At 35.4% G+C, this 22152-nt stretch overlaps 1 protein-coding gene across 1 annotated transcript in view; it reads right to left on the reverse strand.

Moving 5' to 3' along the window:
• LOC105389191 (leucine-rich repeat-containing protein 24) overlaps positions 1 to 7709 on the reverse strand; it is a 40541-nt gene extending 32832 nt beyond the window's left edge. Inside the window, exon 1 of the mRNA XM_011560275.3 lies at positions 7462 to 7709. The gene's annotated coding sequence lies outside the window, so the exon portion shown is untranslated. The remainder of the gene's footprint in view (positions 1 to 7461) is intronic.
• Between the last annotated feature and the right edge of the window lie 14443 nt (positions 7710 to 22152).

Here is a 22152-nt window from a genome sequence, read left to right on the forward strand (position 1 = left end):
GGTTGGAGGAAACATAATGATCAGTCGTTTTCCAATCTTTCGTCGAAATGGAAGGCCAGTACGTCGATTTATACTGTAAAATTAGTCTTCTCGTGGCGACGACAAACGAACAAGTCACTAAATTCGTGCCCAGAAATTGAACCGGCGATACTGCGCATAATTATAAATACATGTACTTATTGTTTATATTATTAAATTTTATAGTTGACACTTTAATAATATAAAAAACGGCAGGTACTGAAGCTGCTTCCGAAGCTGGGGGCCGCGGGTTCGAGTCCCGCCCAGGGCAAACATTTGTGTGATGAGCATTTGTGTTTGCCTTGTGTCTGGTTGTTTTTATATTCAATATATATCTATCTATGTATTTGTATAGATATATCAGCTGTCCGACACGCATAACACAGGTTCTGCCAAGCTTGGGTTTGGATGGCCGTGTGTGAGATGTCCCCACATATTTATTTAGCATATGCTCACGACTGTAATCCCCGAAGGGGTAGTCAGAGGTGACTCGCAAGCGAGTCACCCGCTTTTCGCTGTGCATTGTACTCACGTGATAGGTCGCGAGCCGTATCGCCGTTTTTGAATGAGTACAATGCAAGTTGTCGGGTAAGTGGGCAACCCGACTGTCAGATGTTTTCAAGCCGCCCGAAGGCCTCTAACTAGGCTTAACGACTGCTGCCGAAGCAGCAACCGGGACCCACGGCTTAACGTGCCGTCCGAAGCACATATTTATTTATTTATTATTATTTATAATACATAGTTTTTCATCATGCACAAGATTGTTTTAACAATTAATTATTTTAAATTGGACAGTCTTTTATTAACGGCATCAAAACGTTGTCGTGTACCCACTTCACGGAAAACAAAATGTAACTGTTATTTCCGCGACTGACTTTTCATTTCCATGCTCAACTTATAAAAATATGTATTTCGTTTAAATTTTATCACAACACAAGCAGCATGGGAGGATCCGTTAATAAAAGTTATCATGTTCATAAATGTCTGACCGACTACCGACTACTATATTTATACGTTCACAATTTTTTACTCCGGACCGTAAAAGAGGGATATTAAAATTTTGACTCGGGTATTGGACTATGTATTATACTGCATCCTCTTGTGCGAAAAGGCCCACATTCACGGGCGTACCAATCCGCGGATTTGTTGCTGGTGACAAGTCCTCATCAGCGTGTGAATGGGTAGGTGGGTGCGGCTCGCGGTACGGCGCGGCGCTCGCCGGCTGGGTTCGCGAGTGCCGTGAGAGAAATAGGTGTCTTGTGCAAGCCTCAATAAAGTTGACAATCGACTGGAGTGCAACTCGGGGTTCGTGTAGTGTGTGGGCGATGAGGGATTTGTCCACGGAATGGTACGGCTCGGGGCTCGGGTGCGATGCGTGAAGTGAATGGGGGACGTGCTCTTAGCCATATTAGTGTCCTATTGCTGGACAAAGGCCCCCCACTCCCCATGCTTATTCCACACGTCTCTGTTATCGACCACCTGAAGCCAATTAGGCAAATATCTGTCCAGGTCGTCCCGCGAAATAGATAGCACAAATAAACAATTTCTATTGAGTTCGACCAGAGGACAGTGAAACAAATCCAACCTCTCATGATGATGACTAGTTGTATTACTGGAAACATTCATATGAATTCACACTAGCTTCAATAACGTAAATCTTTTTTACGGCGAATCGTAAATCAACTGTCGTGCTTGATTGAACGTAAAATTAACAATTTCATTTCAGTTTTCGAACGAAATAATTAATGCGATGGCATAATTTTTTTCTGCAGTAGTAATTTTAAGAATTATTCGTGTGTGCAATTTGTAGCTTTAATTTTAAGCTCTCTACTCCTGCTCCCTACTGAGTATTGAGTAAAGGTGGTTTTACCTTAAAATATTGTAATACCGATGTGAATGAAATATACACGTAAAAACACAATCGGTTGTTTTAAAAATATTTCTCCCTCTTTTCATGTTTTTTTTTCGTTTGTTTTCCTGTTTCTATAATATTATTATAAGACTATCGTAGACTGTGTTAAAAAAATCTAGCTGATTACAAAATTTATTTTTTTGACAATATACTGAAATAAATTACTAGCGTAAGAAACCCTTACGCACAGGTAGCACTAATAATTTCAGTCCTTATCATAAAGTAGGATTTATTATGAATGGCCCAGACGTATAAAGGATGGAGGGGAAATTATTTACGATACCAATAATGTCTGGATATCTGGGTCGCATGCCCTACTAGTCCTAATATGTTATGTTCTAATCTAGGGCGATGGTAAGTATTCCAGTTTTAACCCCATTATCTAAAAGAAAGAACTTATTGGGGATGAGAAAACACATATTACTGAATGAAAATTCTAAATTATTTTTCTTAATTCACTCCAGCCAATTTTTGCGTCAATCATTTTAAATTGCACGAATTGAACGCAACATTTATCATTGTATCATTTGTATCGCTTTGTTAATTTAGTTCAAATGTAAAGCTACGTCCAGACTTGTGTCATGATCTCGTTGCGAGAACGAGAATTCAAAGTTTGAGCACGAACTACAAAGATGTTTAGTATACGTAACATTTATACGACTCAAAAATAGCAACAATACTATAGAACATAATTACAAATCTGAGCCTACCATTTAATTATACTTTTTTAACTTGGTTGTGGTTGGCCAGTAGAAAAGGCGATTGACTGCCCAAGTGCAAAATTGAAAATCAGGGGCTGACCCCCTGATATTTGTGTACCTAAATGTTAATTATATGCTCATACATTATGGTCAATAAGCTGGGTCATAAATTGACGTGTCAATGTTTTAGTTATAAGATAAAAATGAATGTATTATTGGGTACCAAATACCTACCTATATAAAATTTAAAAGTGAAGTTTCTTCCCAACCGAAAAATAGTTTTGCAGCAGTATTCATGAAATAATAATGTGAATGTGAATGTATCACTACGTTAGTAGAAGTAATGACTGCTAGGATTTTCATGATGATAATACAATAAAATTAAAACGACTTTTTTATAAAGGCATTATAATGTCATAAGCATTTTTTGTCACGAGAAGTTGCATTGATAGCGCAAGTGTGTTCGTAGCTTTATATTCCCCCTACTGTATTATTAGCTTTTTTATCCTTTTGTGAGTTTGTTTATATTATTTCTTCCACTTTGTGTTTATTTGCGTTTTATTTGAATCAGACTATATTAGGTTCTATTCTTATTCTCATTTAAATAAGGAATAACAAAAAAGGTACATAGAAGCGTAGTTAGATAAGGTTACTAACTTGTTTATTGTTTTCGTTTTAAATAGAAGATTTATAATATCAAACAGGCCGTGTAAACAGTACAATATAGATTAACTTCTTGGGAACAAAAACAACTCCACGAAAAGAAAAGACTCCTAGATTTACCTGATCCTATCACAATTAAACGATTAAAGACAATGGTTGTTTACCTAAACTGGACTTTATTCTCGTGGGATTAGATCGAAGTCAGCTCAGAGCACTCTAGTGATAATTAAAGCACGTACGAAATCGATTGAAAGACATCGGAGATATATAGCTATCTCTTTTACTCACATATATGTATTTTATAGACCGATATTTCTGAAGAAACAGAGGAAGACCAAAAATAATTAAAGTGCTCCGTTTCTTTTATTTATTGTTGAATAAAACATGGCATTGTAGTAACCGAAAAGGATAAAGTAGGTATAGTACATTACTAAGGTGCATTATTAAGGTTTCCTTCCTTTTATCCGTCTTTCGAAAGAATGAAAGAGGATCTATCTATGTCATTATACATTTTGTCGATCTTTTCAGTACTCGAGATAGTATTTGAATTAAGTAGTTACTTATTATCTCCCAAAAACAAAGAAATGTAAAGCAACGGTATCGCTGAGTGTAATTTAAGAAATTCTAAATGATAAAGGCTTTACCTAGCAGGTATAGGGAAGGCCTCTGTATTGCATAAAAGAAAACATATCTACTGTCATCGATATCCTATACTTACTTATATGTAAATTAGTAGGTACGAAAGAAATATTTTTCACGTCGCAATTAATAAATAAAAAATAGATGACACTTTTAATTAAAAAGAGAGTTGCAATTTACTTCCAATGATTTTACTGACAGTTTCAATGGTTCGACTGGCGGCCATTTTATACATTTTTAATTAATTTCGAACAAGATTATTGAGGTTGAGTGGAATGATTTTATAATTGAACCGCAATACACTATCATTAACACTCTTGTTTTAACCCTTAACTACCTACCCCGTGTTTTCAACACACAAACACATACCTACCTATCTACAAGACCATCGAGCTCTTTTGTGAATTTTATTATCCTAACTAATATTATAAATGCGAAAGTAACTGTGTCTGTCTGTCTGTTACTCTTACACGCCAAAACTACTGAACGGGTTTGAATGAAGTTGGTATACATACGGTAGACTCTGGGAAAGAACATAGGCTACTTTTTGTCCCGGAATTCCCACGGGAAAACTTTTTAAGGCAAAGCGAAGCGCACGGGTACATCTGGTTTTATATAAGTATTATTTATATTTCTGGGTAAAATTTACCCTGTTATTTGTGTGAATTATGTACGTACTTTCTGAATAAGTCTCCGATGACTACAAATCAAATCAAACTCTTTTTTCGTGTACACAGGTAAATGGAGATCTTATACAATTGGTAGTAGGTACATTCCATGTACTGCTTATTAAGCATACGAACATTTAGTGATATATCACACTAGTTAATACATGCAAACTAACAGTAACAGGCAAATGTAGAAAAGAAGATATCCAATCAACAATATTATCAATCAATAATTAAATTTAAATTAAATATTAAATAATAGCTAAGGTGAGTTATAAAATATATAGATTTTAATTAATTAGAAAAAGTCAATGTCATGAAGTAAATAATTTGTAACCGAATAGTCATTGTCAATCTCATTCGTGACCTATATTGTAGTACCTATCTCCAAAAAAATCTGTTATCGTATAAAAGCATTTATCAGTCAATAATTTAAACGACCGAATGGCGTAGTGGTTAGTGACCTGACTACTGAGCCGATGGTCCCGGGTTCGATTCCCGGTTGGGGCAGATATTTGTTTAAACACATATATTTGTTCTCGGGTCTTGGATGTGCCCGTAAAATGGCAATAGGCCCGCCCCCTATTACATTGGGACTAACATAACACTCTGGCGAAAAGTGGGTGCAGCAATGCACCTCTGCCTACCCCGCAAGGGAGTACATTAGTACAAGGCGTGAGTGCGTGTTTTTTTTAAATAATTTTCTTTTATATAATTTTAGGTCTAAATCTCTAATACTGTTCGGTATTTTGTTATAGATAAGTGGTGACATGCAGAAAACACTTTTATTCATTAAAGCAGTCTTTGAGCTTTGGATACATATCCTATTCCTATGGATCGAACGGATTCTACTGGAGTCATGTACCTCTGCTGCTTTGATGAAGAGATTAGGATTTGTTTTTACAAATACCGCGACTTCGTAGATATAAAGACATGTCAGATTTAATATTTCATTTTTTTTAAAGTACGGCTTACAGCTGTCTGTCGTTTTAAGACCACGTATTGATCTGATAATTCTTTTTTGCGCTTTAAATATTGTATCTTTTTTAGTGTTGTTGCCCCAAAAATACGTAGTGCCTATATCAAAAATATTTACTGTGTTACTACCAAATAAAAATAATAATAATAGGTGTTATTATTTAAAAATGCACATTTAAAAGGCGTTTGACAGCTAAATAACAGCGGCGTTAAGGATGTGTCTAAGTTATGACAGCCAGGCCCCTATGATCTAAAAACAAATATGTAGGTAGGTATGTTTACAAATACTGACAATATAATTATAGTTACTACCTATTTTATAAAATTTTAACGACGGAAATTTTGAATACACCATCACCGCACTAATGAGACGAGGACATTCCCGCTCCCCCTCACCCCCGCTCCGAGTGAATGAGTTTGACTAATGAACGAATGAATGAACGACACAGGAACACTCGGCCTACCCGCAAAATTTAACAAAAGTTAATGGCGTTGTCCTGCCCGCATTAATAAGTTGAGTAATTAATCAACCGTTATGAGGAAACTTTACAAGATGAATGAATTCTGTAGTTTTTTTAAGATTCGTAAATAATGAAGCTGTAACATTAATACTTACTGTATAAAATGAAAATAAATTTCAATGTAAGTATAAATATAATTATTTATACTTACAGACTTTATTTAAATGTGCTATTCACTTAACGATAATATACTTACCTACATATTAATATCAGGTTACATTTTCATTTTCTCATAATTCTTTGTATTAGGTACCTACTTCTCTTTGAGAACTCGCCTATTAAATATATTCACATCGCTGCTATTATTGGTAATAAAGGAATGGTTCAGTCATAAAATCATAATCATATTTCCACTCCGAAACAAGTCCCAAAAGCATATTTCAAAGGTATTGTAATAGGATTATTAATGTTTCGATATCGAATTAATTCTTGTTATCCAAAATTATACCACTTAAATGAAGACTAGATGGGTAATTGGCCTAAATTTAACATTGATAATGTTAAGGCTGCTTCTGTTCTACAGGGTGTTGGAAAAGTGGTACAGTAAGCCGAAGGAATAGAATAGAATAGAATAGATTAGAATACTCTTTATTTTGCACCATTAAAGAAACATTACAATTCACAACTTATATACATAAAATAGTACAAAAAAGGCGGCCTTATTGCTTAAAGCAATCTCTACCAGACAACCTTTGGATGGAAGAGACAATTTTAACATAATTAATGGGAGTAGAGGTGCAAGGTATACTACTTAAACTGTACATACTATATAAATAATAAGGAGGTTATTCTGAACAATTTTTGTTTTACGACATTTGGAAAGTCAAGTGTTTCATTAAAGCGATCTTTCGATGCCTAGGAGTACTTCGATTTTGACTTTTATGTGCCCAAATTTTATGAATGAAATGGTCTTTTCCACCTAATGAATGTAGGTAAAGTAGTTTGTAAACCCAATATTTGTTAATTAATATAACTTATCAATTCGTTACTAATTAGATTAGTAAGTACTTAGGTATATTAAGTAGGTAGGTATTGCTCAAGGATAATAGATGGATCAAGGAAGTATTAATAAACCTCCGATTTTAAAAATACTCTCAAATGACCACCAGTGAATTCCAAATCGAATCACACACTCATCATCCTCTCAATGCAAAATTCAGTCATTTGTCAAGCATTTATATCTATGTAGTTGATTAAATTTTGCGCAATAATGTACATCTCTTTAGTAGTGAAATCATTATAAGCCTCAAGAGCAAATCTTGTGTACTCAAAAATCCCTTAATGTAACGTTATTTAACCGGTAAAAATACAGCCAACACATAACTCTCTAGTAAGTACATAAACTTATTAAAAAAACTCACCATAAAAAATCCACGAGATTCCGATTCAACAGAATCACAATCCCAACAGTTCCGCAGTCGCCAAAAAAAGAACACTCAACCATAAATCGTTCCAGCCATGATCGCACTCAAATTAAAAAGAAAAAACCACCCACAGTCACATCACTTTTCAAATTTCGAACTGTTGATTCGCTGTTCCTCCGAATAAGGGACACGGTCGCTTCGCGGGGCGCACAGGACGCATCTGCCGACTGCCGCCGACGCGGCCCGACCGACGCACCGCGCAAGACCAAAGCATGGAGTTCCAGGCTCCCATAAAAATATTTATGTTTAGCCACACCGTATTGCGCAATGCATAAATCGCGAGCACATACATTCAGGAATATAAATGTCGCGAGATTGGTTCGAAAATAATTTTCTTCTTTGATCCGCCTGTTTGGCTGGCGTAATTCCGGTAGCGTAACCCGTGATAACGTTTTGGAAATGGAAAATTTACGTGACTGCTTTGTGCTTGATACGTGGAGGGCTCTTTGAGAATTATGGTAACCCGGTATCACTGTTTATTGTATTTGTTGCTGCTGAAAGAAAATCTGACGGAATACTTATTCATTTTGAGCGAAATGGATACATGAATGAATTTTTCGAGGAAGAATATTTATTAATTATTGACAAGAACAATGCTCACGTCGTGAATACTGATAATCTTCCTGTGATCTGAAATCTGGGACGCTACTATATGTATACCTATGGCCACCGTTTTTATTTATTAGCATTATCGATCGTTACCTCATTATCCTGTTTTCAGGGTACTCAGGTGCTCTCTTGTATATTCTTTTTCTTATTATTTTGATAGTTAGCCCTATAGATTAAAAAACCGCAAGCGTTATTATACATAAAATTAAATGTAATTTATCTTCTTGTCTAGCGTTTTATATAGGTATTATGATGATACTGATTTCATAAATTTTAAAATTTTGCTGGCCACGTGACTTTTTAATTTGGATCCCCACATTTTATATATTTAGAAGTTTTCAGATTCCGTAAAAGTTGTTCTGAATTAACCATGTTCGGCTTGCTATACCACTTTTAAATAACCTCTAGATCTTTCTAAGCTAGAAGTACATAATGGATTAGTTTGCTGACCAACCACAACACTGCCCCTTCCCACCCCTTGTACATAGAGTATGCAATATAGTGGTGCAGATACGACAAACTTTGCATGTTCACCCGAGTGTGAGTCGCTGCACACTCGCAGATATATGGCCTCGACGTGTATTGCATTTGAAATATTATAATATGTGGTGTTCACTTTATTTGGTATTTGAATTTTGGTATGGAAAAGTGATGTGTTAAGGTTTTTATTGTGGGGTATGGTGATGGGAGAATGGCTTGGTAAATTTAGTATAGGTACTAAAGAACGCTATCGCTCTTTTGATTTCCAGTAGGACAGAGATTTTGAAAAACGTAAAAAAACATTTATAGTATTGATAAACATACAATAAAAAAAACTACCTTTGTACCTATTGTATAAGTACTCGACTGTGTTCTATAGCCGTATTTCAGCTAATCCACGTTTATCATCAGATAGGTGGTCTTATTGATAATAGCGATGTCTGTCCGAAGTTATATTCCTACAGTTACGTCTAAATAATAACCAGCCACTTTTTCCGTCGTCGGCGGTTAAAAGGAAAATAAAAGTAACCTCTTCGAAAGAACTTGAGCATAACTAGTTTAGCTGCTTTACAAAGTTGCTTTTATGCTACAACTCAGCTCAAAGCTATAAAATTTCACAAGACATTTTTGCGCTGACACTATAGCAACCACTTGAGGAAATATGCGGAGAATTTTCTTACCAAATGGTGCGAGCTTTGACTGAAAGATGACTGAAAGGGAGTTTTTCCATTGTCGCTGTCCACGGCACGTTAAAATTGTGACGTCCAAATTGTATCTGTTGCGGGCTCAATAGGGCTTATTTTACAATATGCCATGTTAAAAAATAACTGTATATACACATATTATACATATAGAAAGAAAGAAAGAAAGAAAGAGATCTTCTTTTTCGTCTCGCCCTATTCGTCTATCAATATTTCTTACTACTGCCACTTATAATGTAGCATGGCCATTGTAAATATCTTGTGGTCAACGACTTTTGATAATGGAAAATTCGAAAACCCTCTTTTGGCTTAAAATACAATTTTTACAACCCTCTGTTTAAAAACATTGTCACTTTCGTCTTCCATTAGTCTTTTCTTGATGACGGTACCAATGGACACAAGGGGGAGGCAAAAAGCTAGGAATTAAACAGTTGATAGAGTGGCCCAGTAATGAGAGTCATTTGTTTTAGTAAAATATCAATTCTTTCCCTCACAATTTTGGGAAGAATCAAAAGGAATCCGACGCCATTGGTTTAAATTGCGAGTAATATCGGGCCGTATTTCCAGAGGTTTTATGGTTTGACATTTGTTAATATGACAGCTCCATTTTAATGGTTAAATGATGCTATTAATAACGGAGAGGATAATTTTGAAATTGATGGTTAAATACATTATAATACTTAAGTTTGTATAAATACAAGTTTAAGTGTAACATATAATTATCTAGACTAACATCATAGTTTACCGATACGATTATGATGTTCAAAATAGGCCCTCTATATTGTTAGCAATGCCAAATTTTATCGAATCACAGATATTGTTGAAACATATTGACTAATGAATATTCATCAGCATCATAAACTTGTCAGGAAGTGGTGTGAACGTCTAACTTCATGGAATCTGTAACAAATGGTATTATCCAAGTATGGCTTGAGATAATGTTGCCATGTGTGTTCACCAAAACTGCGGATTTTAGTATTTTTTCTTACTACGCACCCTAAATTTACGTTTATACCTAGTAAATATAAATGTCAAAATCTCAAGTAAACACCATAATACACTCACGTGCAAAGAAACTGTTCCACTCACAAATTTCCGATTCTGAACGGCCTAAATTTTTTTAAACATTTAATAGGCAATTTCAACAAAATGTTTACGTTTTTAGTTAGTAATATTCTGGTGTGCTTTTAAATGTAGTTCAATACTGTAGATGGCGTCATTAAGCTAGTATGTTTCGCTTAGGAGTAATTTGGTGATTTTCTCAATGGAACTTTTTCACTGCCCGTGAGTGTATATAGTGGGCTTGAACCAAACATTTTAATGTATTTGAATGAATTTCTGGCTTCGACTCTACATGTTATATTGTCAATTGATTTAATTTCGATAACTCTTTAGTATTGTTTCTCTATGCGTGAATATTATATATTTTTACTCTTCTGTCTTAAATTTTATCCTGTTCCATTTGTTTGACAGCGACCCTAAACCTAGATTTCCGGGAAATCCTTGTACATGGCAACCCCACTAGGATTTCCGATTCGTAACTTCTCGCAAGTTGCTCCGGGATTAGGAATTAATTTGTCTTCGAGTTTAACCGCTCCACAAACAGGTACCGCGTCTGTTTTATTTATAGTTCTCAGTTATTCCGTTTAGCTACTGTTTAGGCGGCATATTCAAGACCATTTATTACTAGATTGGGATTTAGTATAATTAAGCCAAATGTAAAAAGCTTGCTTGTGTTGGGGTCCAACCCGCACTAGGCCAGCGTGGTGGACTAGGCCTAAAACCCTTCCTTCATTGGAAGGAGACCTGTGCCCCAGCAGTGGGGACGTTATGGGTCGTGATGAAGCAAAACTTTTTATACAAATACACACCACTAAAAGTTGCACCAGCAATGAAAACATACATACAGACAAACTGAAAACCTCCTCCTTTTTTGAAGTCGGTTAAGACTAATTGAATGTTGGATTTGAATCTGTTGCTTGGCCTGAATAAGGAGTATGCATTAATATTAATAGAACGGCTAAACTTGCGATGTAAACAACGCATTGCTGTGAGGAATTGGTTGTTGTGAGGTGGTGAGGAAACTCGTATGTTAGCTGTACAAATGTAGCTGTACAAAATTCCGCAAAATACTGGCCCTTGTTGTTCATAGAACTTGAGAAAGGTTTGTATTTTGTTCACTGGAGAGGTAATCGTATTTTAAGACGTTTTACCTACATGAGATGTAGGAATATTAAACAGAATATGTTGACAATATTTTGTTCTACTACCCCTAAAGATGACCACCAAAAGATGACAAAAATAACTGCTTAGAGTATAATTTAACCACAAGCCAGTTTAAATAAAGATTTGTTTTAAAACTCAGCCAAACTTCTAATGAAAGTAAGATCAAAAATAAAATATTTCACCCCAAAAACGGGCAAGCCAAAAAGAGGTCAGAGACGTTTGTCAAACGTCAGTCAAAGTACAGTGGGACAAATGTCACAAATTTATCGTGTCCCGGTTTGTCTTCGAGTTAGAAAACGGAATTACCGATTAATTACTAAAGAAACTTTAATGGGCGTTGGTTAGGCTGCTTGTACACTATGTAAAATTTCTGTCCAACACATAGGGTCCGGCTCCGGCTGTAGGCGGTAAAATTATACAGGGTGATTGCTAAGTCTATGTATTCCTTTAATGGACGATAGAGGAAGGTATTTGCAGTAGATATAATTATAAAAAATATACAATTAATTAAATATATTCGAATATAAGAATAAATATTTGTACAATAAAGAGTTAAATAAATAAATAAAATGCTCAACGTTTCTTTCTAGAACCACACACAGATTAAACGTTTGACAACTCTCCTTACATATTAGTTGGACAAGGATATAAACCTTTTTTTATATACATTTTCACTTTCCGCGTGCGGCCAGCCTAATTCACTGGGGCCATAAAGTAGGCGCAGTCTACGCTTTAGGCCGCCGCAACTTCAAATCTCATTGGAATTCCACATAAGCGGGAAACTAAGGTTTTACTTAACCCAAGTTTAAAACTACGGTCGTGTCGGCCGTAAGTAGAGATACTTTGTAAATACTGAATACTCATTTATTGGTAAATCGTGATGTAATTAAATAAAAACAAAATCAATCAAAATAACAAAGACCGTATTTTTCTCACAGTATTATTCTTAAATTTAAACTCTGCACTTTATTTCTCTAACCCTTCGAGTATCCCTTTTTCAGCGATTTCAGGATATTGAAATATTAGGGCGTCGAAATACTTGCTTAGTTTATATTCAGGCTTGCAATGGATTCCACACAAGACACATGATAAATGAGAAATGGCATTCTTTCATAATAATTCAACATAAAATAAAGTTAAATATTCTAAGCATATTCATTGTTAGGTAATTCATCAATATGTCATTATTATAATATCAACGTGACCAAACATGACAGACCCTGGTTCAGCTTGTCCCCGACACGCTAAAGTCTGTTTTTTAACACTCGACTGTTGATGTACCGTTCAGAATCTGTCAATTTAGAAAGTATCTGAGATTAAAAAACAGACTTTAGGTAATCAGCAGCTTTCACTTCTATCTCTTGCGTGATTCCAATATTATGTGTCTTGGCTATCCGTCATCTTGAAATAGATATTGACAGAGGGATGATCGGAAGTGTGGCCCGATTTTTTATAAATCACTTGGGATAAATATGCCTATTGACCTAAAAAATATAGGATGAGCTCCTAGAATTAGGAGGTAATGCATCTTTGGATGAGCTCTGCCAGGTAGGTAGAAATGCATAGTTGTCAAATCAATTCAAAATATGAAATAAATGTGCGTGTTTTCAAAAGAATTTAAAACAAATTATAAACCATACTTTGTTAAATCGGTATCGTTGGAGGTATTTGGAGGTTATAATATGTATATATAGGTAGGTACAGTCAGCTGCATAAGTAGCTGTACAATTTTGTACCTTGTCAAACTCACAAACTGCTTATTAAAACATTGTCAGTTTGTTATGTAGCTAGTCTGAGAAGGAACAAAAGTGTATAGCTACTTATGCAGCTGACCGTACATAGATTATTATATAAACGCTACGTTCGTAGATTTTAAGTTTACAAGTTCTAATGTGGTTTTCATATCTATAAAATTACTTGTAATAACATGTATTTTAAAAAATATTTTCTTTTTCAAAAACAGCATTATGATAAATTTCAGGGTCTTGTTCGCTGAAGCTTTTGTTATTTTATCAATACACTCGGTAATTCTCCCTTGAGAGCAACCTCTGAATTTGCGAATCAAAACGCTTTTAACCCCAATATTGTTTGACATTCATCCGAACCTTCGAGACATTTTTGACGCAGTAAAATAAAAATAAAATTGTGATTTGAATTAACTTATCTTTTATTTAGGGTGGATTCGTCCAAACATCACGTTACACGAGAATAACTATACCGGAATTAAAATTATACGCGAGTAAATATCTAGGATAAGTACATTTGCATTCTACCAAGTTATACCATGATTAAATTGAATGAACGAGGAACGAAACTGTAATGCAACTAAAATAAAAATAGCTGTGTTTCAAAGCATGCAATAGAAATGACATGCCAACTTAGTTTGAATGGATTATAAAAGTATGAAATTGTTTATGTTTTAATATTTTATTCGCTGTTGTTATTCTGAGACTTTGCCTTTTAACGTACTTTTGTTTATGTTTTGACAGATGTGTTTATATGTCATTATGACGGTTTTCTAATCAGCTGATGTGCTGCCGCCATTACAAAATTACTCTCGGATAAGCTCGTTACACGGTCAATTTTGGCGGTATAACATTTTATTCTTGGGATAAGCTAGTTATCTTGGTTTCAGGTTTGGTAGAATGCAAAATCCTGCTTACTCGCGAGTAACTGGTACTTTACTCGAGAGTAAAATTTACTCGACGTTGGCCGAATCCGCCCTTAGTCTCTTAGGATTGAAGGTTGTCTTTTATCGGTAAAATTGCCCGAATCTTGGTTTTGATTTGACAAAAAAAATAACACTGGATTGTTTTTACGTCTCAAGAAATATCTGCCCGGCCGGGAATCGAATCTTAGGTATAGCAATCAGGATCACTTGTTAGTTATCTACACCATTCGGTCATCAAATAAGAAGAAGATTTAAATACTTAAATACATTACGTAAGGTGTATTCTTTCTCCCTTATTCATAGAAAAGTTACAAGACGTTTTAACTAATAAACTGTTGTCCCTCTCTGTAAAAGAACAAATTGTTTTTTGTCGGAGAGGGACAAAACAGTTTATTAGTTAAAACGTTCTGTAACTTCTCTATGAATAAGGGGGTTTATTTTCAATTATAATTTTAATAGATAGTTTTTATTATCCAGTTTAAAAACCTTTTCAACTAATGACCAAAACTGAGTCTTACCGTACAAAATAACAGCCACAATAGGGAATATGCTTAATTTTTTTAAATACTTTTATTGGATAGTTTTACATCACTTTATTATAGTTAAAAAAAATTCAACGCCAAAATAAGTAATTTAAGGTATTTTAAAGAAAGTTAAAAAATTACAACCATCACGACCACTTTTAAATTCCCGTCAGGATGGCGGGCTGGTGTGACGTCATAATCTTTTAATTTCACGGCTCAGAATAATGAGTCCCGTCAGTCGGCATAGATTTTTTACCTTTATCTATTTGTATTTTCAACAAACCAATGTTGTCATGGTAACAAACGACAAAGGAAGTGTATAAAGTGTGATCAGTGGCTGTTTTGTAATGGTAATAAAGTGTGACCAGTGGCTGTTTTGTAATGGGAGCTCGTAAATAGCTACTAGTAGCTCTTTTGAAATGGGAGCGCGCAAACCAGAGGACCTTTGTACACAATATTACGCTATTATGGCAATATGAATATAAAGTAATATTTGTATTGTATGTACTCGTAAGTACTTACTGTAACTTTGGTTCTCAGTAAGAGAGACTAGGGTTAGTGGGTCATTCTATTCTATTATCTGTGGGGGTGTAAGAACCTGCACCTGGCTCTCTTGAATGGAACCATTGTGCATATATCAAAGGTCTAAACCCCCTTCCTAAGCTTGGACCATTTCCCACCACGATGATCCACTGCGGATTGGTGGGTTCACATAATTATCTAAATGTGCTTAATCTAAATATTGAGGTTTCCTCACGATGTTTTCTTTAACATGCTACATGATTATCCCCGAATTTAATTCTACAAAAATAATAACGTATAACATACATATTATCATTTATTTATAATAAAAACTTTTCCGCTGCTGGCCACAGTTTACTCGTTCATACTGCGTAATAAATTTAATGTGTCCAGTTCTTCTGATTATGACTATATAAGTTATGGAAGAATTCTCGTAGAATAGAAATATACTAACGACTGCCATTATAACCTAAAAGTAGAAAGAGCAACTTGTGTCATGTTTATAGGCGGGGTGAGTGCGTAGTGTTAGCAGGAGTAGGTATTAAATGCAAACACTTACAGTTCAGTCCAGGTTTGTATATTGAACAAGCACACACAAAGTCTATAGAATTTTAGAAGGAGAAGCACAAGCCAACAACACAGCAGAGATAGAAAGTTATAGCACTTATGTATAAAGCATAGGCTAGTAAATAAGCAAGCTAGGTACACAGCGGAAAGATCGCGTAAACATAAGCAATAGCGGGCTAGCGTAAAGCGGCACAGGCTTCGCGTCGGAGTTGAGATTTCGACTGGCGGCGCACGGGCCGCGGCGGGCGCGCGAGGTTGCGCGGGCGCGCGGGGCAGGGAACCTGCCTCCGGACCGGTATCGGCGGCCGCTCGACTTGACCAACAAATAACCTACGGATAAAATATTTTGTGCGTTCTCGATGTATCACGACAATTTATCCGTCGGGCACGATACGTTTGGTGTTATATGATTGTGTGCTGTATATGAAGTTAGAATTAATGTTAGTAGGTATTGTTAGTGTATTTAATAATAACAACTATATACTAAATTAAACTTGCATAAATATTAACTAGTGTGTAAGATGTATATATATATTGTAAATATTATACGTAATACAATGCAGGTATAAGTGTAGGTATATACGGTACAGTGTAAATAGATAATAATAAGTGAAATACAATATGTACCTAAACAATGAATGAAAATACAATTCAGTTCAACTGAAAATACAGTGAATGTATAAATGTAGGTAATAAAATCGGGAAGATACCTACATGTTCATGTCATAATACTGTAAGTACAAATTTAATTTTATTGTTTTGCAATATGGAGCATATTTGAGTGGCTCGTTGACTAGCGAATGGCTGTTTACGCCTCATTACAAAAGAGCAACTAGTGGCAGCCCATACACTACCAACAAAAAATATAAAAATTCCTAAACTTTGCAAACAAACAAGCATATCAAACAAGAAGTGGAGAGGTTATAGGAGGCTAGGATCTATTGGAAGAATTTTTATGTGATCCATCGTATCTGATCACAACGAGCATCACAAACACTCGGTGACATTAACATTTCTTTGTTTACACTTGACATTTATTTAACTTCCGCCGTAAACGCAAAGAAGTTATTATTCTGAGATTGATATATACAGAATTTTGACGTCACATCCGCCCTAAGAAAATGTGTGACGTTTCTCTGAAGTTAGAATTTACCGAAGTTTATTTGTACTTTTCAACTTCATTTACTTGCTCAAAAATAAATTATAATCAAAAATATTGATGGAGGTGTAGTTATAAAATAACAAAGTTTATTATAAATAATATTTGACCTTTATTTGAACCTCTTGCATATTCCCTATTACTTACAAAATACAGTAAAAAAGCACAGAAGTCCCAGAAACGAACACCAGAAATTCAGAATTCACTCCACTTTCGTGATTCCAATTTCAAAAATATCAAGACCAACTGTCATAGTCACCGCAAGCTATAACAGTTTGAATATGCTAATATTTCAGGGGCCTTGGTTTTCAGTGGTCCCGACCGCAAGGCCTGAATTACACCATGAAAGTCGACCGGTGTCTTCAGTGAAATTAATTAAAATGGCGGCCCCAGTTATATTGTGTCGACAGGGATGTAGCCAGGGTGTGCAGACTGCGAAAACGTAGTTTTTATTAAAAACTAGCTGTTCCCGCGCGCTTTGCTTCGCCTTAAAAAGTTTCCCCGTGGGAAGGCCGGGATTATGTTCTTTCCCAGGGTCTAGAGCGTAAGTATACCAAATTTCATTCAAATCCGTTGAGTAGTTTTGCCGTGAAAGAGTAACAGACAGACAGACAGACAGACACAGTTACTGTATTTATAATTTTAGTTAGGATTTGGTCTAAAAGAAAGAATATGATCCAGGTTTAATTATAATAGTAGTGTCAGGATACAGGTCTCTATCGCAATATAACAGTTACAAAGTCATCATCATCATCACGACCCATTACGTCCCCACTGCTGGGGCACGGGTCTCCTTCCAATGAAGGAAGGGTTTAAGCCTAGTACTAGTACTAGTACTAGTAGTTACAAAGTAATTGGTGTCAAATTCAATAATACATTTTGAATCCGAAAATATTGTTGTCAAAACAAGTTTGGGATAAGTCTGAGGAACTTTCAGTGTGCTAGCCCGCACGAACTAAAACATCCTGTTTCAAAATAAAGTTATTATACCTACTACAAATCCAAAATTATATCTATGATCTGCTTTATTCAGTGGCTCCTATAGTATAGTTAAAGTTGTTTAAGTGATGAATGATTTGAGTACATTGACCTGCTAGGGAACACACTGATATCATTTTACACTGTTTAATGATAATGATGCACTCTGTTTTAGAAATGTCTAAATTCGGCCTCTTTGAATGTTTAAATGTTCGTACCTCACCAAAGCATCTGGCCTAATTTTAATTTATGCTAACTTTATTCCAAATGTAATAAATTATTTAGCATATAAATTAACTGTAAAATTCTTAAATAATTTACGAATGAGTGCGTTGAAGAGATACAAACAGAAGACATAGGGGGTCACTTTATCTTGCGAGAAACTAAGTTTCAGAGCGCTCATGTGCCAATCACAACTCTATCTTGTTGCATCAAAAGTATTAATTGCATGACAGCTCTTGTTATTTGGATTTTTGTCAAGCTAGACTAACCCTCCTGTAACTTGACCCACTTACAAATGAATATTTTCGTTTGTGTATGATTTTTTATATATAATTAACTAGCTGTACCCGCGCGCTTCGCTTCGCTTAAAAAGTTTTCCTATGGGAATTTCGGGATAAAAAGTAGCCTATGTTCTTTCCCAGGGTCTAGACCGTATGTATACCGAATTTCATTCAAATCCGTTCAGTAGTTTTGGCGTGAAAGAGTAACAGACAGACCGACACAGTTACTTTCGCATTTATAATATTAGTTAGGAAGTTAGGATTAGGATTACATTCTCGTATTTGATATAAACCATCTTTAAAGACATTGCATAGTTTTTTTTAGATGCGCCTAGTTTTTTACTGAATAAAATTATATTGAAAGTTATAAAATGTAGTTAAAGTCTGCGACAGACACAAAATAATTTATCCGAATTGGCTCATTTTCATCGCAGGTTTCGATTTCAAAAGTATTATTCAGGCTTTTTATAGTTATTGGGTACGTTGTAAAATTTGATTATCTGTGAATATGAAACAATCTCCCATCAATGTAAAAATAAAAACAATTGAATAATTCATGACCTCGCGAATGGAAGTCAACATCCTTATCCTTTACACCACCACAGCTCTAACGGACTCTTTAGTCCCCGTCATTCCTCATACACCCAAACAACGCAATCCCATATATTTCTCGTTATTCGCGTAGGTACTCCACTCGTATCATTTAGATTAGAACAGATTACAACAGCCTTTTGCGATGTTGTTTCGGAGCAATTTATTGTACGACGAAAATAACATTATTGCTAACGTTTGCTGGAATCTAGTATCTCGTATATCAAAGGATATAACTTTACGTCGCTAGAGAACCAATTGTGGGGTTCCGCGGTGGGTGGAGAGGAACGGTGATGCCGTGTCAACTCTTTAGTTCACATGCACGTGTAAAGTCTATCACACATTTCCCTGCTGCCTCGGCACGGGTCTGTCGTTGACGTCGATAAACTCGTTTACTGCACGTCCCACCCATCACTGCGCCGTATTTATGGCGAATCACGATCGCTATATAGTTAGTATAGTTACATTATTTTATCTACGTCGATAACTATCCCGTGAAGCGGCAGCTTAGTCTATATTAGCCAATATTGCTCTCTATAAAAAAAACTTATAAAGTAACACTAACACACAGCGCAGATATTTTATGAATTACTAGCTGTTCCCGCGAGCTTCGCTTCGCCTTTAAAAGTTTTCCCGTGGGAATTCCGGGATAAAAATTAGCCTATGTTCTTTCTCAGGGTCTAGACCATATGTATACCAAATTTCATTCAAATCCGTCCAGTAGTTTTGGCGTGAAAGAGTAACAGACAGACAGACAGACAGACAGACAGACACAGTTACTTTCGCATTTATAATATTAGTTAGGATTTAACAATGATCCGTTTTTAATGAGTATGATGCACTTAAGGTACAAATCTAGAATCTAGATATGCCGGTTTCTTCACGATGTTTTCCTTCACGGTAAAATTAGGTTGGTATAATTTTACTTAAATTTCATTATTTCTAAAAAAATCATTGGTACAGGCAATATACGATCGAATTGGCAGGATACGAACCTACGACGCCCTCACGAAATCGAGCCGAGACGCCACAACGACATTTTTAATGTCTGTAAGAAACCCTGTTTTATTTGGAAAAACACACCCTTGACTGAATATTTTCCTCATATTTCACTGGGCTAGGCTATTGCGAAAATTGACTGTGATAGAAATATCTTTGTATAATATTTTATGGTTTTATTTTACAAAACTGAAAACTATTACTCTTACTAAGATATTATAAACCACGGTATCGTTTTCATCGTAATGACAATGGACCATGACAATACACCCTTATAATATTTCAATACAATCAATGAAACGATAATTCGAGAGCAGATTCATAACTTGCTTAGTTAACCTAGTTCGTTTTTTAGTGCGTCGGTGACAAACACTAGAGGTGGACTAGGACTTTTCATGTGTCATGCTGAAAATATCAGGAATTGTCACTAGTGTCAGTTGCTTACAGATCAGTGTGCGATGAACATTCAATTTATAAGATACAGCTCCTTTCGTGCACCCTTGACCCCTATCGTTTTAGTATAATAATATCTATGTACTATACTGAGAGTTCACAGTTTGCTATTTTTCACTCTCTCTTTTCAATTTGCAGCGTTGCGCGTTCTCTCTGTAACAGGCGGTCAATTTTGCCTGCTAGGATCGCAGCTTAAGAAGGCATCTAGCTTAAAAAAACAAAGTCGCCAACAAGAAATGAACCTGTGAACCGAGCGAAGCCACAAAATGGCCGCCGTTATCCGAAAAGGACAAGATACTCACATAAAACCCTCTTATTCGTTTTCGCCTCATTAAATAATCTTGCAATTTAACCAAAGTATCAAGACGTTGTGAACGCAAGAAAAAGTTGGGGTCTCAGTACCTACAGTGTGTTTAAAGAAAGTAAAATAAATTAAGTTGTATATAAGCAAAATAAGTTGTTCGTTAATAATTTATGTTGTTTTTAGATCGCATAAAAATATTGAAGCATCCGGTTATCACTTATTCCGCCTGGTTTAAAGTATACAAATACAAATACAAATATATATATATATATATATATATATATATATAATAATATATATTCAGGTATATTCAGTCAGGGGCCTGCTTCTCATTAATACAGGCTATTATATAGCCTAGCTATGAGAGCAGACTCTACGGAAATCAGTCTACCAATTATGTATTTCAACATCCAAATCCTAGCCATATCAACATTATTGTAATCACCTTACTTCGAATAAATAAATTTATTATATCATATTATATTACTTATATATTATTCAGTTAGAAATTAAAACTATGAAGAATTTGCTTATTTATTCATATGGAAAATGTAGTCTATGTCGACAAAAAATACAGTTCTTTTTCACATGAATTTCCAACTACCCTCATTAGCTTTACTTGAAGACTTTTCTAGGGATCCCATTTAGACCTACAATGTATTGTAATATTCATGTAACGAGTATGTACCCAGGTGGGTAGCGAATAAATGAGAACATTTCACTAAACTTTTTTTGAATTTCTTATACCAGTCTGCTTTTATTAAGCTAAATGGTATGAGCCCGTTTTCAGCCAGTTTGATACTTTTTCCACTACAGCTATTATTAAGAAAGGTTAAAGGTTCACATCTCAGCCGAGCCTGATATAATTTTGTAAAGCCTGGGATTTATATTATTATGTAAGTAGGTTTTTTTTTATAAACTCATACACACTCATTTACATTTAAAACACCTTTGGATATTTTATTCAAAGAGACGTAAAAACGTCAAATATTTTTTTTACTTTTACACTGGAAGCTAAGCTAAAGCAAAAGCTTGGGCTTCCTCCAAGACTAAAGGGTTTTTATTAATAACAATCACAACAAACCGTTTGACCACCAATTCCCGAGAACAAAAAATATTCGGCACAGCTGTCCGGGTGATTGCACAGCACGTCGCGGGACCTGAGCTCTTCTGCACAGACGACATTGCTCGCAGCCACAGGATGGGACGCATAGGTGACAAGCCGAGGCCCATTCTTGTAAAATTCAAGGATCTGGCACTGCGAAACAACGTGTGGTTCGCGAAGGCGAAGCTGAAGGGCAGTGGTGTCACGCTATCAGAGTTCCTGACCAAGCCGCGCCA

This window comes from Plutella xylostella, chromosome 14 (assembly GCF_932276165.1).
Source record: "Plutella xylostella chromosome 14, ilPluXylo3.1, whole genome shotgun sequence".
Classification (NCBI taxonomy): Eukaryota; Metazoa; Arthropoda; class Insecta; order Lepidoptera; family Plutellidae; genus Plutella; species Plutella xylostella.